The sequence below is a fragment of the Nasonia vitripennis genome (assembly GCF_009193385.2).
Source record: "Nasonia vitripennis strain AsymCx chromosome 1 unlocalized genomic scaffold, Nvit_psr_1.1 chr1_random0002, whole genome shotgun sequence".
NCBI classification, from domain to species: domain Eukaryota; kingdom Metazoa; phylum Arthropoda; class Insecta; order Hymenoptera; family Pteromalidae; genus Nasonia; species Nasonia vitripennis.
Window position 1 is genome coordinate 5,383,957 of NW_022279588.1, and position 16,988 is coordinate 5,400,944.

Sequence of the window (16,988 nt, forward strand, 5' to 3'; positions counted from 1 at the left end):
TTTATAATATTTATTCTCAATATTTGTTTTGAACAAAATTAAAATGTACCTTAGCAATATTTACAAAATAATTAACAATGTGTTTTAGATATATTTTATAGTGATTTATGCAAATATCTTAATAAAATATGTATGCAGCATTATAAAATATTTTTCACAAAATACGCCCGAATCAAACGAAAATATACTTTGACAAAGTATACCAAAAATATTTTTTAATATTTCTTTTACAATATTTACTATCACATATTTTAAAAATATTTTATAAATCTTTGGGTCATATATTTTATGATAATGTTTATTTAACAGTTTTAAATTGTTTTAAAAATGTTTCTAAAATCTTTTAAAATATTGTGTGCTATTAGGGTAAAGAAATGTTATTGACACAAATAATTTTTCAAATTAGGCTGTTGTTATTATTTGATGTTGTCGCTTTTAACAAAGACTCAAATTATTTGCTTTTCTTTTTTAGTAAACCCATTCTTCATAAAAAGAATGACAAAATACATAGTTGCGCTAGTCTTTGTTGGAAGTTTGAGTTATGCTAGTCTTTGCAGGAAACGGCAATATATAGCTAAATATTGATGTTGTGTATCAGCTAAACAGTAGCAGCATAGTAGGCTAGGACTTTTTGTCGGATGTTATGAGTATGCTAAGCTTGAAGCTGGTCAATCTTTTGTCGCTGCAAATCTCCTGGAGCATGTCGGTTCGTTGACGTCCATCTCCGCCTCGTCCTCGAACTTGATGAGATTGTTGCCATAGTCGATCTCGTTCCATCTCAAACTCGTTCTCAGACTGATTGTCTGACGCACCTTTCGGCAGCTGCTGCAGCTTTTGCTTAAGCGCGGACTTATCCATCGACTTGCCATGGAGCGCTAAATATTGCTTGTAGGCTGTTGGAGCCGCGGAGCGTCTCCGGCAGTCGTCGTTACTTGGCAGCTGCGGCAAACTCTGCAGCACCAATGATATGTAAGGCCTTATCGAGTTCAAGGAGTCGACCATGATCGAGGTGGCGTCACGGTCAGTCTCATGTCGAGGTTTAAATAGTTGTAACGGAAAAAGGAAGATCTAGTCGTTCATTTTCAACTTCGGAGAAACAATTGAACGTATGAGGTCTCGTCGTATATACGAGTCAAATAACCAGCCACGGAATTCGTCCTTGCAACTGAGCCCAATATGTACGAGATTGACTTCTGGGTGGCGAATGCTAATTGGATTAAGATTATCTTTACCATCTAAATTTTACAACCGCTTGCATCAGCACTAAAGCTATAAAAAACCTCAAGCCGATCTACGCTACGCCTTTTTACGCGAGTCAAGCTACTGCCACTGGCTGTACCTGGTGATAGAATACGAGGGCTGTGAATTTGTGCGCATCGCCTACTGAGTGCATAGAAAAAACTTAAACTCTACACACAGTTCAACAGTACACCTCTTCAATTACTAGTTGAGAGTCTCGTACTAAGTAGGAAAAGTTCAATAAATCTGGCGTTAGTGGGAAACCGCAGCTTAGGTAAGTCAAAATACTTGCCACGAGAAATTGTGTAGATTAAGTCCAATCAGCATCAGTCACACCAAGAAGGAAACTACGTTATCCAGCGTGTGAGAGAAATATTGTAATCGTAAGTCACCTTTATACCGTAATAGAAATTCCTAGTAACATCATAGAATTTAATAATATAGCAAGCTAATCAAACAACTTAATGAATAGAATACACACTCTGTAACATCAAATTTATATCCGAAGTAAAGTGCTCTGGTCCGTGCTGAATAAAAACAAACCATAACAATTAAATAAAATTAGATATTTTCTCATTTATAATAAATATTCTCAATAACCCTAAAGCACGCCCTAACTCGGATTATTATCCTATCTCCAACAAGGTAAGAGACAAAGGAACATCAACTCTAAAAGCGGACAGACCAGTGTCTGCTTAAGTGCAAGAGCAAACTAAACATCATCCGCCTTTAAACCTAACTGCGGAGAGTCCGCTGTCCGACTAACATCAGCTACGCGGGCAACTTCTAACAAGAGCCATTCGATAATTTCTGTCCGCGCATAAAACTCAGTAATAATAAGGCTCACGAGCCTATGCTAGTTCTCAATTAATAAATAATATTTGTACTCGCGCAGCCCGTATTCACTACACTAAATACGATCTTTACATTATGAAACATGCGAGGCGGACTCCAAAAAGAAACGATGGTTTGGAAATTCAATTTGCGGCGTAGTCATACATAAGGAACGTGTATTTTAGTTCTGAAATCAGTTTAAAAATATAACCCCTTGATCGACTAAACACTCCCCAATCACCGAAATTCAGATTGTCTAAACTGAAAAAGAAGAGAATCGGAAAAGAGAAAATATAAGAAATTTTCGCAAATTAATTTTCGATTATTAATCGAATCGAAAAATGAATTATAGGTATTTCGCTGAAAGAGCAATTTTTCGAGCAAAATATCATAATAATTAAAAAGATTTTATTCAAATCTTTTTTATAAAAACTTAAGTATGATACTCATAAATATTAGGTTAAAAAGCTAATTCAAAGTATAATAGGTCCCGGTGCTTCCTGACGGCAAAGTGTATAAGACTTATACTTGCCATCAGGGCGCTACCGCGCCCTTTGATAGCAATGCTAGAGTTGAGATATACGATTACGATACGCCAAGAAGCAGACAACGCTGCAGGCAGGCGGTACTTTATAATTGGTAATTTTCAAATTTGTAATCTCCAATTTGTCATCAACCGTCATCTAATTTGATTTATAATATATACGTTATAATATATGTATAATAATTGTACATTTTTACAGGTGACTTTGGTTATTCAGAATCACCATACATTCGCATCCCTATTAATGACAAACAGCCAGCTTTTTCAGAATTTAAATATTCTAAAGTTATTAAACGTACGCAATGCCGTGTAGAGCAATTGTTCGGAATCGGAATGGAAGAAGTTGATATGCTGTTTAAATCAAGAATCTGCGGCTTTAATTATCCGCACAGGAACAATTTTCTACAATTTTCTAAGGTATCAAGGGTATAATAATGCAACAAGGGTCGAAATAGCAGATTTTTCTCGCGGGTGGGATAACTGCGCAAGTAAGCAGATTTTTCGCGGGGGTGCGTTTACTACGTAAGTAAGTAGATTCTTCAGGAAGTTAGTGATCAGATAAGAGAAAATCTACTTTCTTTTTGTGTTGCATATAGTATTTTATTCCATTTTCGATCGAAAGGCCACTATTTAACCCTTAAAAGTGTGATCAACACTTTTGAAATTATTTATTACTATTTTTCTATTTTTAAAATAAAATTTGCAGGATAATATGCTACTTTCACCACACATTTCAGATATAAAAAGTGTCTAATCCAGTCTAGTGTAAAATAAATACATTAATATAAATCGTTTTCTGCTGCATAATCTGTATAACTAATAAATTATCGATGTTGCATTTTGTCTTGTATTAGAGAATGACCATGCCTGTAGCTCCTCGGATTAATGAGCACAGACAGGTAAATCCAGTATTTGTTGACGACGATTACGTCCAAGCCGTTGTCATTGGACAACCGATCTTTAATAAATATTTTAGACAAAGTTAACCTAGGCTTTAAATGAACTCTGTTTTTCTCTTTTTATTCATTATTCGCCGTTCTCATCAAATTTATTTAATTTTTAATTTTTTTTTTAATTTAAAGTTCAAATATATTTTTTAAATATTAGGGTTATAGAATGCTAAAGGCACGAGTATTTACAAATATGTTAATTATTGTAAAGTGGTAACGCTGACAAATTTAATTATCTGTACTATTATTTGAATAAGTTTGTCAAAATAATTTATTTTTTCATACGATTCGCAAAGACGATGTCTTTTAATATGTATCTTGCACAGTATTATTATTATGTATCAAAAAATAGTTCTTATACTAAATTTAAAATTTGTAATGTATGACATTTTTTTAGATGAACATGTTGTTTGTAAAATACGATGACTTTTAGTGCGTGCCTTGCACAGTATTATTTATGATACTTTTTGGCTGCGCGACAGATACGCTTCAGACTCGAGCGCGCTTAGACTGGTACCTGTTGTGTATCGCGCGACTGATTGTGTGAGTGAGTGAACTGTGAGTGTGTATACACTGCACTTAGTGAATGTGCTGGACGATTGAGACGTCCACGGGGTTCGAGAGTTGCGAGCAGCATCATCCACAGGGAACCCTGCGTGAGTACCAGTTCTCTATCTCTCTCACTAGTTCTCTCACCCGTTCTCTCTCTGCACAGTTACAGGTACAGCAGTACCATCTTACATCATTGCCTACTTCGACTTGCACGGGGTGAGATGACACCCTTGGACATCCCGACCTTCGCGAAAGAGGCGCTAAGGAACTCATTCCATATTAGCGCCACATACCTTTGGAACACATTACCTTAACACATACATAATACTACTTCAATTTCACTTTTTATAGATGCTCCTATATTCTGCTTTCAAACTATATATTTTCACTTTCCCTTTATTCGTTCATTTGTGTTGCAAAATACTGTCTTTTTCCCTACTAGACCAAGATCCACGCTGCCTCCGCGGGCATGTGCATCACTTCACGACGCACGTGCTATCATCTGCGCTTTCTGCAACACGAAAGACCTGCGTAAGTTCCACCACGTCTCGCAGCTCGCGAGAAATGAAACGCAGCCTCGATTGAAACAAGAGAATATCGTCGTCATCCCGGCTGCATTGCACGCAGCTAATTTCCGCGCAACCGCACTGGTTCCCGAATATCCACTTCGTCATAATACCAAAAATATTATTTTCTATTTAATTAAAAGTTTATGTGGCATGCAATTTATCAATCTTCGACGAATAAAATCTTATCCCTTTAATTTATCCTTTTTTATAGCCTTATAATTTTACTATAGTATATTGTGCAACTTATTGCACTAGTTGCCTTCACTATTTTCATCACGAGTGCGAGGATAAAGTGCCACATTTTTTATTACGCAACGCTTTTGCTTATAACCTAACGATTTTACCTCTAACCTCATCCGATGATACAATTCGCCATGTAGCCAAGGCAAAACCGTTGCGTTATGCGGTACTATCCGAGCACGAGTGATAAAAAATAAATTATAAAATAAAGCAATTCATTATTGATTTTGTCAATTTAAAAAATTATACATTCTTTAATTTTAAATTTGTGGCGTAAACTTTAAGTGCTATTCAAGTCACCCCAGGAATCACACAGGCCAAATTTTTTTTCGAGATATCGCACTCTCAATAAAGCCGTTGATCGCACTACTGCAGTCATGTCGTTTTCTTATCCCGGATGAAAAAACATTGGTAGTACTTTATCGTACTTTATCGTAGCTTGCTATACAATCGGTCACACGAAAGTAAGTTTTAGCACGGTTACGTACATGCTTGTATGTTTTCGTATGTTTAAGTATATTTTTATTAAATTATGGATATTTCTTGCTATCTTATGCACGATCATCGCAAATGTACGGAAACGTACATTAAGATATCAGAATGTGTATAAACGTACTAAAAAATACAGAAACATATTCACAAAAAGATACAAAATACATTCACTTAATCTTGCATAATTTTTTTCATGTGCGTTTTTGTATGTTACGCGAAGGGTTCAGAACACTATAGAACGTTTTCGTACCATGGGGTACGTTTACTTACATACGTAATTATACGGACACATACTGAAAAGTACAGCAGCATACGGAAATTTAACTGAAAACTACAATTTTCATCACCATCTGGGATATAGTGCTTTTCTTCGCACTTGTCTTTTTTCAATTGGCGTCTTTTTCCCTTCTTCTTTAAATGCTAGTAGCGCTTTTCAAGGCGCCCGTCGTATGAGCTGTAGAAGATAGAACTCTCTTTTCAGAATCATCTACAACCGAATTAATTATTAATGATACAGCGGGGAAAGCTACCTCGCTCGATGGAAAATACAATAGTATTTTAACACTTAACACGTGCATGAAAAATACCCATTTCCATGCATCTAAAGTGAATGGTAAGCTGTTTATTTCGAGCGTACGGGAGGAAATGGCCATTCCCTCCCACTGTAGTGGAAGGGAATAGCTATTTTTCCTGCTACTCAAAAACACTCAAAATGGATCAAATTTTTTAATTTTTGAAAGGGAGTGGCTTACGACATAAAATACGCAACTTACCATTCACTCTATATGCATCAAAACAGGTCTTTACAGGCACTTGTTAAAAAAAGTACAGTGTGTAACAAGGGGGTGCACTTGTTAAAAGAAGTACAGTGTGTAACAAGGGGGTGCACAAATCTCATCCTTGTTAGAAATAGCCCTCCCCCCCCCCCCCCCAAGTTGCACAATATACTATTGTGTACCAAGGGCGTCAAGTAGGTTATTTTAAACCTTGTGTGGAGATTGCAATACGAGTCAAGGCAAGTAGTCAGAGCCAAAGGCAAGGGTTTTTACGAGCCGAAGACGAGTACTGCAATATCCACACAAGGTCAAAAAGCCCGCTCAGCCCTTAGCACACACCATAGTTTTTGTAACGCATGTATTGATTCCCGCGTGTTTTGTGCCTATAAGCGGAACTAACGTGACTTTTTTTCGACACAGCACCTCAAAGGGGTGGGGAGAAATGCGACGAAAGCTTGTTTTGCAGATAAATAAAAATACAAAAAGCTAAAAATACTGAAGAAACAAACCCCATCAAGTAAAGTTACCAAAAGTTAAAATTGCCGAAAAAAAGTCACGAAGGGTAAAAATGCCAAAAGTTAAAAATGCCGAAAACTAAGATTTGTTCCAAATTATAAAAATGTTGTTCATTTACCGGTCCAGATATATGTTTCGGCATTTTTAACTTTCAGCACCCCTACCCGTAGTGAATCATTTTTCGGCACTTTTGAAAATCGAATATTCTGACCGTAGACACTTTCATCTTAAATTTACCCTTCGGTAAGATATATTTTGCATTAATATTTATCTGCAAAATTATCCTTCGTTGAAATGATCCCCACCCACCTCAAAGTATTTAGTTCTTCACGTGATACATATAGCTATATTTATATATGTGTCAGTACATGTTTTAATCATTTTTATGAATTTTTCAAAGAGCGGGTAAAAAAAGATTTTTTTGCCCACTATTTTCAGGCTGGTACAAAAAGACCACTTTAGGACCGCTTTTTTGGCCTAAAAAACGCGAAGATCATCCATGTGTTGAAAAAACATTTTTTTTCGCCATATTAGTCGTTGAAATTCATGGCACAAAATAGCAGAGACTACGTTGATCATGAAGAAGATGTGCGTAATGCTCTGCATATAAAACAAATTTTGAGTAAGTTTGGTCACTCGGAGACCTTGCAAACCCGTTGATTAATCTAAAATACAACATTTGACGCCATTGGTACATACGTTTTTACTATTTTTAATTAAATTTATTATAAAAAAAGTACTTTAATTATACATATTTGTTATTTTAGACCCTCAACAACAAACAGATGACGTCAAAATCATTCATGCAGAAAAAAAACCAACTAGACAATCAGAACAAAAGAAACTGCAGCATGTAAGAGATAACTATGAAAAAATAGTTTCGATACACTCTAGATCACCACCGAGATCATCAACGTGTTCAAGATCTAGTTCTAAATCGAGTGTAAAAATTTTGAAAAATGTAGCTGTTTCGAAAGAATCTTTGAATATAAACTTTCAAAATTGCGTTACTCCAGAAAAAAAAATTAATTTTACACCTGTTAATGTATATAACGCTGAATATGATTCATCAAGCCCATCTCATACCCCACCCATTGCATCACTTTCTAATAATTATCAGGAAGATACTCCTGGGCCCGAGAATTTGAGTCTTCGCAAATCACCAAAAATATCGTCAGAAGTTAATGCACAATCCTGTCTCCGAACGATTGATCCAGATTTTTTAAAACAGGATTATTGCTCATCAAATTTTATGGTATTTTTTGCAATTATTACATTACTGAATCAATATATTAATAACAATTTTAGGCGTATATTAGATGCCTAAAAGGCTGATAATTTGTATTTAATCAAACGTAAATATATTTTAGTCTGCAAATATAAATATTTTCTAATAACATTTTACGTTGTCCAACGTAAAACACAACTGTAACATTTCAATATAGAATTCATGAATTTAAAAAAAATTTAATAAAGTTTTACAATATAAATAATTAACTAAAATGTTGATGAAATCTCACATAAATTTATGAAATATTAGAATCTCACGCGACATATTAAAAATTAATACCTTACCATATAATATATTTACAATGTTAGAAATAACGCGAGCACTTGGGATTCTCCGGCAATCCCAGCTCTGCGCACGCGCGGGCTTGCTGCGCCGAAGAGCTCTCGCCCGCACAGTCAGTCCGTCACGGAGTCTCATAGAGAGCACACGTCCTTAAGATAACACAAGTTCTTTGTTTTCAATAAAACAAACCGATTTCATAGAGAACCTCCGCCTTCTTTATTTAAGCCTCACTCACCAGATCCTAACAGGTTATGGGCCGAGTGAGCCACGCTTCCACGGCGTGAGGTTTTTGTTTCGCGAAGTGCCTTTGTGTGTCAGCGCCAAGAGTCGCGGGCTGCCCAGTTTCGAGAGAACGCCGAAGTGCAAGTGCAAGTGATAAAAGAGCAGCAGCACAGGACTCAAGGGCGGTAATTCAATTGCCGCCCGTACTCTTTATTACCCACGAGGAGATGGCGGATCCCGAGAGGAAGCCAGGAGAAAAAAGCGCCAAGATGCAACAAATAATCAAAGCAGGCTCATCTAAGAGTGAGTAATTTTATATCTACTTAAGTGAAAAATTAATTACAGTGCGGGATAATCGGTTTTTAAAGATTAAAGTCGGTAAACGTGTGTGTGAATTTGATAAATGCATTTCTGTCGAAAGAATAGAAAAAGGAAAAATTGAAAATTAAAAGCAAAATCCCGTTAGTGTTTTTTCGAAAACTCTAGAATCGAGAAACTCAAAAATTCAGTGTCAAAATCAGAAAACGCGAGAAAAATCCGGTCTAAACCAGTTTGAACTGGAAAAATCGCGAAAGAAACGCGCAAGAAATTCAAGAATTCTCAGAACTTTGACAAGGGACCGAGAAAAAGGGGGGAGGTAATAACTCGTGGATAACATGGCCGCCGCCGCGGCGGCATCGTGATCTTGCATCCTTGTCTGTGCGACCACCAGTTGTCCGTCACGTGGTTAAGGAGAGCGCGCGCGGCAATCGCACGAAACAAGAAGAAGGGGAAGTAGCGTCTTCTATCACGACGCGAGCGGCAACGTTATCGAGTGCGCGCACATGGTGATAAACAGGGCAGGCAATATCAGCCAGCCAAGAGTCCCCGTACCAAGCAAAGTCGGGAGCATATAGCGGCTCGAGTGGCGACACTGCCTAGCAGCTCTCTCTCTCTCTCTCTCTCTCTCTCTCTCTCTCTCGGCCGCAGGGCGCGCTTACCGAGTTGCGGAGGGGAGCGGTGTATCTACTTCTCGTGCGCGTGGTGGTGTGTCGCGACCGCGCGCGTAGGTATACGCTTACGCTTACAGCAGCCTTGTGCTGTGTGCATGCCATGAGCATACGATAGTACGCGTATAAAGATATATATACGGAGGCGCCTTGCAACGCAGTCGCGACGAGCGAACGTCTGTATGTGTGCGCATTAGATTCACATAGGCATGCAACAGCTGACTGTTTGCTTGCGGTATAATTGTTTCGAACCGAGATCGTGCTAGTTAAAAGAGCATTTTGAATAGATCAAAGTATAGAGTATCTAAGTTAGTCACCTTGAATCAAGCATTTTTATTTAAAAAAAAAGTATTTATTAAAACCTGTGTTGCCTTTTTAAAATCGGACTGCAGTTCTTAAAAAATCGCATTTGTGAGGGCCCCACATAATGCGTACCCAGCTTTCGCTTATCTTTCTAAGCAAGCTGTTTTAATTCAATTCATCTAAGTCAACACAGTACTAAGATAAATTTATTGACCGGATGTCATTGATAGAGTAAGATTCAGAAAAGACCTTCCGCGCTGACGACGGAGGAGAAGAAGCTCATCGACAGAGTCTGGCCACCAGTGGAGAGGCTTTTCAACTTCTCGCTGGTCTATTCACCGGAGATTGTAACCCGTGGAGAGGTGATGGACCTTCTGGACGAGCAGAACCAGAGATTTCTCAGTGGCATAGAGATGTTTATCAAGGGGTTGATACAACCCGGTGGTATCACAATGCCATTCTTGAGTCAGTCCAATTCAAACAGAGCGTTGCAAGACACAACAGAAAACTTGCAACCGTCTGACGGGTCGATGGCAGCTGCGACGGAGGCTGTTGGTCAGTATAATGTCAAGGAGACCTCGGTGGCTGCCCCGACAATGTTCAAACTGCAGCAGCAACAGCAGTTCAAGGTGCCAAACACAAAGAACGCATCAGACACCAGTAAGGGCAAAGAAACCATATCTTTTGGTCCAGGTTTTGGAAGCTCCACGTCAGCCCTCAAAGGGAAAGCGACAAATAAACAAGTCGAAATCTGGCCCAGAGCGGCGTCCACGCCCTTAGCCAGGCGACTCGAAAAGGGAAAAGGGATGACCTTAATGGACATGCAGATCGACATGAGCAGTCGCGACGATGATCGTGTTCAGATTCCTCAACCTCAGAGCTCACCCTCCGAGGATGGAGAAATCGTAGAAGAGACCGAGCAAAATGAGAGACCGAAATTGTCGGAAAAGCGCCAGGATGATGGCTTCCTCGAAATCCCTATGTTCCATCGGCTGAGTAAGCAGGCAGCGATGTCAAGCAGAGCTGCTCATCAGGTAGAACCTCAAAGGTCTGATTCCCTTGAAACGCTCATCACTTCTTCTTACTGGTCCTTGGTACTTTTTTAATATTAGATTTTAATAAAAGAAATAATAAGTCTAATATTTATTAGAAAAAGTAATAATCATTTGCAAATCTGAACCGTGGATCCGAATTCAGATTTAGAATAAATCGATTTTACTTTAAATTATTATTTAACGAATAATATAAAAAGAAAATTGATTTTAAATGAATTAAATAATAATAATAATAATAGGTCCGGGATTGTGGGTAATGGGTATGCAACGCAATAATTATAAACTCTTGTTTATATTTAAAATAGTGTGTATATAAACAAAAATAATTTAACATAAGAATAATGCCTATTATTGCTATTATTCTCTTTAAATCAGATTTAGTTACAATTTTGTTTAATTTTGATGAAGACTTCTGTTATGCGATTATTAAATATTATTAAATTCTACGCTTAATTTTGCAGTAGAGTATGTGTTATAGCGCTTAAAAGTGCTGCTCGAATTTTATAATTATTAAATTCTACGCTTAATTCTGCAGTAGATTTCTGTATATGTACTAAGGCGCTTAAAAGTGTAGCCAGAGTAGACTAGAGCGCTTAATTGTGCTGCTACTAGTGATTGAACCTTGCATGGCCTTTTATAGGGCGCTAAGCGAGCGCTGATCGACCCGCCGAAAATATTCGCACATTCACACAATCATACTATCATTCATTCATATTTACATTTATCATTCATACAAACATACTCGGATGCGCACGACTCGCCGTCGCTCGCTTACGCTCACATATACATATAAATACTGTTACGCAACGCGCTGCTGCTAGTGCTGGCTTGGTAGCTGGAGAGAGAAGGGGGACGCGCACGCACACATGCACGTCGATGGCCTGCCGTCGCTGCGTTGACTACTGCGTAGCTGCTGGTTTCGTAGGAGGTGAGAACAGTGGGGACGGCCGAAATATTCCGTGCGCTCGCTGTATAGGCAGAGTTGGATGTTTTTAGGATTTTTTTAAATGTATATGTTCTAGGAAGTTACACGCCGGATCGTGTATAGGGCATTACATAGTCCCCTAGCTAGTTGATAAATTTCTACTACACCTCCAGAAAAAATGATTCAAATTTAAAATTATTTTTCTAAGTAGATAAAAAAAATATGTATTGAGTAAATTCATTGAAAAAATATGTATTGCTACATTTGGAGCATTTTTTTCACCTTAGGTTGTTGTCTGTATACCACACTTACTCCTCTTCTGCCTTGCCTCCTCCTTCTTCATCGAGTTCCACTTGCTTTCAAAGTCCATGTGGACTTGTCGCTGCCAAACCTTGGACCCGTAGCCAAAAGTTGTGAAGGGGTTCGGTTTCTGCGATGGTCGACGGAGGAGAGCGTCGAGACCCCGTTGGTTCCGCTCACCGGAGAGGGCTTTGTAGTAGATGTTGTTATTGCCGGTGTGTCGAAAAGCGCGTGCAGCTTTGCCTCGATCCGATGAGCTCTCTCCTCGCATCTCAGCTTCGAGTTGAGCCGCACGGACTCGATTGCCGTGATCCTTGGTTGGGTTGTAGCAGATGTTGGTTGTGCTGTGGTTATAGGAGGAGGCGTGAGGCTCTCCTTCGGTATTATAAGAGTTGAAGGTAGGTCGCACTGAACTGCTCGACCGTATGGCATTCTAACACCACGCGACTTCCACGTATATGTAAGCCGTGCACGTTCTTCGGCTGTTCGCGGCGTAACTTCGCGGTCTCCAGGCTGGATTGTCTCCTGTCCAATTTGGACAGTCTGGACCCAAACGTCCTGCCCGGAAATTAATTTACGTGGATAAACGTCTGATGTATGGTTTGAGCGCTTAAAAATGCGTCCCATATTGCCGATAGATTCTTTTTTTTAAAAGCGCTTAAAAGTTGTGACTCAAAAATGTACTGACGATAGTCAGCTCTAGCTTGCCCTTATATAGGTCAAAATTTGCAGAAAAAACTTATGAAAAACTTATACCCCTCAAATTCGTAGTGGGAGTTTGTTTTGAAGGTATTGACACGGCATTGTAGTGTTTTGATGAAAAAAGGGGAAGACAGTGGCTTTGTCTACATTCCTTTATTAGGCTTTAGGAAATATGCTTAAGCCGTGTTTGTATTGCCCTCAGTAAATTCATGCTTTATCTTTGTATAAATCTCTCTACAAGTATTTTACTGAATTAATTATTTTTTATTATCGTATAGAAATAGAATAATACTTGTAGGGTATGTTTACTATAGATTGAATCATTTTTTCTTCTTTTTGTATATTTTTTATTAAGTTTAAGTATATTTTAAGCTATTGAGTGTACAGTCATTCTTTGTATGAGTTAATAAATGTTAGGAGGTTCTGGAATTCCATAAGTAGAAAGAAAAATATTGTTATATAAATTATCTCAGATCTGCAAATTTTATGCGATCAGACAAAGACTTGCGATTTATACATTCATCCAATTTATAGAAATATTATTTATTAATTATTTATTATTTTCTATAACATAGAAGATATATGCGTGATACATCATCTATAATGATTCATTATTTAAGTGTGAATTAAGAAGTTTATTTTTTAAAGTCAAATAAATTATTTTGATATTATTCTTATTTCTACTAAACTTTTCTATGATATATTTTTTAAATCATTTATATGAAAACGACCTTTTTCCTTTTGATTTTCTCGATCAATCAAAAAATATGACGTTTTCCCGATTTTTCTTTGGATCTCATATGGACCTTCGTAGATTGAAAAATTTTTGAAATTTTATTGTTCTCTATGTCAGATATATTATTTAACTTTAAAAGAACTTCATCGCCTTCATTAAAATTAACAAAAAATTGTTGTTTTTCTAGATTATATTTATCAGCACGTTTTTGTGCTTTTGTTTTGATACGTTCACATGCGAGAAAAATCCTTTGCTCGTACGGAGTATCATCTTCTGGATTAATTAGATTGATCCAATTTTTCCATGCACGTTTAGGTTTAATATTCAAATGCAATTCAATTGGTATAAAATGTGTCGTATCATGATGTGTTTCATTTATTATTGTTTGAATTATATTAATATATCCGACCCAGCCAGTATGTTTCTCGCTCGTGAACGAGCGGAAGAATCTCCCGAGTTCTTTGTTTACTCGCTCGACGATGTTACTTTGCGGGTGTCTTATGGACGAGAAGATCAAATCAATGTTTTCTTCGGTTAATTTTTTGCTCCACGCGTTCGCGGTGAACTGCGGGCCGTGGTCACATGAAATGCGCTATGGTTTTCCGTATTGAGGAATATAATCGTAGAAAATTTTCTTTATAGTTACAGTGCAAGTTTGTCGTCGTATTGGATATAGAACTACGAATTTTGAAAATGCATCTATGGTTAGGAGAGCTGGGATGGCCGGAGAGTCCCAAGTGCTCGCGTTATTTCTAACACTCCCTCTCACTGGTTGACCTCCGGGGCATCCCAGGACTTCTCTGTAATAGTACCAAATGGTTCAGGTACCTCTTCGTCGGAATAATCTAAACAGACATAAAATAAAACTGATTACGCATTCATTATAAGTTTTAATAAATAAACATGCAGGTATACTGGTAACGCTTTCGTAAATATGTCAGCTAGTTGATTCTGAAATTTAACCCACTCTATTCTAATATAGTTCTTATTTGCGCACTCTTTTACGTAATGCTCTCTTCTGTCAACCATATGTCTTAAGCGATTGCCACCATTGACCTTAGCACAAGATATGGCAGACATATTGTAACAATAGAGCATCATAGGATACAATATTTGTTCTATCATTATGGACACAGAATTGTGCAGTGACATTGCTTCCTGGCAGGCCTCGCTCATGGCTACATATTCTGCTTGGCATGTAGAGAGTGCAACAATTTGTTGTTTGTGTGTTCTCCAAGCTACAGTGTTGCCATACAATTTAATCACATATCCACACGTGGTTAGTGAATTCTTGCAGTCGGCTAGACTAGCATCAGACAATACAGTTAAACCATCGTCAGTTCGACTGAATATTAGTTCATAGTTTCGAGTCCCAGCTAGGTATTGGAAGACTCTCTTAGCCATATTCAATTCATTATCGGTTGGGTTAACCTGATGTTCACTGAGCACATTCACAGCATAAGAGATATCTGGTCTCGTCGCGTTAGCCAGATGCAATAGTGAACCTACAGCTTCTCTATACAATCTATTTGGGATTGTCTCTCGAGAACCTTCATCTTCCTCCCTCTCTTTTCTATCACGGCTTAACTAAGATCTTTTTACTCCGAGTATTATACAAGCTTTTCGCATTTCTAGCTTGGCGCAATTTTTGTCTACAATCAACTTAATCGTCCAGAAAGGTTTGTCATAACTACCTGTCAATAGGATTTTATCCAGTTCGGGATCATAAATGTTAATTATTTTATTATTTAAATAGACTTCAAGTCCTTGATCTACAAACTTTCTAAGAGACAGCAGATTGTAAGACAAGTCCTTTGAATACAGTATATTATTTAATTCCAAAATGCCATCATTTTCAGTTACGATTCTAGTGGTCCCGGTACCATCTGTTCTAAATGTACTATCTTTGTTCGCACAATCTATCTTGTAACTGTCTGATCATTATAATTTTCGAAATACATTTTGTTTTTGCTCATGTGCTCTGTAGCACCTGAATCCGCAATAAAGTCTAATATCATTCTTTTACCTTCGTAATTATCGGCGATAGCCTGGAGAGAAGTTCCTTGACCTGCCTGATCCTGCTGCTGAGAGTAGGTGCCTCGTCTAGAAGGACATCCTCGGCCGCGACTGCGTCCTCTAGGGAACCCTCTTGTAGACGCTGTGACCGCAGGTCCTGCCTGAGTCGTCGTGTGCACTCTCTTTGCAGGAGGCTCAAAGCCAGAGCCACCAGCTGTCGATCGCTGCAAATCGGCCTTCCTCTTGTTGCAATGGTTTGCCAGGTGACTGCCTAACTTAAGGCAATAGTAGCATTGACGCAAGCCCGGATGGGGACATTGAGGCTGAATGTGACCCTCCATACCGCACCTACGGCAGATTTGACGACCTGTCCCTGGTCTGGCTTTAACAAAGGCCTTGGCTGCCGGTGGTGCGAACTCTCGTTGAGGTTTCGTTGATTCTACCTGCAGAAGATAATTCTTTAGTTTTTCACATGACATTTCCATGGAAGTGGTTTCTTTAAACAAGCAGTCGGCTGTATTAATTTCTGGTACCGCCTCTGCCACCGCTTGTAAAAAATAATCATGTTTTTCCTTTTCTGACAATTTACCCGCATTCGGAATGTTTTCGAATGCTCTCACCTTCTCCTGGAACCTGTCATAGAAATTAGACGCGTTCTCGTTGCTAGGCACGTAATTAATAGTTAATAGTTCCTTTCTGGCAATGATACTAGTCGTCTTGGACTCGTATATCTTAACCTCTTTGAGTTTACTTAAAATTTCTTTCGGTTCTGTCAGATTTATTATTTTGTTATAATAAGTGACGTCTATTCGATTGATCAATATATCTCGAACCTTAAACTTGTCTTCAGTTCTCTTTGATTCATCAAAAGTCAAGTTTGACGTCACTGAATCGTCTAGTACATAGTACAATTTATTTATTCTAAGTTCTGACTTCAGGTAATCTTCAAACATCTCGAATCTGGAGTTTACCGTCAGTTTATAATTACGAGATACTTGACTGTCTCTGCTATTCAATTCAATTTTGAGTTGATCCGACAAATTCAAAACGCTATTGTCTCTAATTGTTTTATCTTTTTCTCTTTCCTTTTCTAGTAACAGGATTTTGATTCTATTCTCGATTACTTCATTTTTAAGATTAAACGGAATGCTGTCCGTGTTAATGGGTTGTATTAGCTTGTTATATTTTTCCTGTCTTACCTGATCATGAAGGGTAATGCCCTATACACGATCCGGCGTGTAACTTCCTAGAACATATACATTTAAAAAAATCCTAAAAAACATCCGACTCTGCCTATACAGCGAGCGCACGGAATATTTCGGCCGTCCCCACTCTTCTCACGTCCTACGAAACCAGCAGCTACGCAGTAGTCAACGCAGCGACGGCAGGCCATCGACGCGCATGTGTGCGTGCAAATGAACTACTACCATTATTGGAGTTATTGAAAAAAGATAA

General features: G+C 38.1%; 1 protein-coding gene across 3 annotated transcripts in view; it reads left to right on the forward strand.

The window, feature by feature from the left end:
• Positions 1 to 16,988, forward strand: part of LOC107980542 — a 530,828-nt gene that overhangs the window by 322,474 nt on the left and 191,366 nt on the right. The window contains exon 10 of one of the 3 annotated variants that reach the window (XM_032601222.1): positions 7,480 to 7,967. The exons of 1 other annotated variant lie outside the window; for it this stretch is intronic. The gene's annotated coding sequence lies outside the window, so the exon portion shown is untranslated. Of the gene's footprint in view, positions 1 to 7,479; positions 7,968 to 16,988 lie in introns of those variants that run through there. One more of the 3 variants, XM_032601223.1, reaches the window with a different exon arrangement.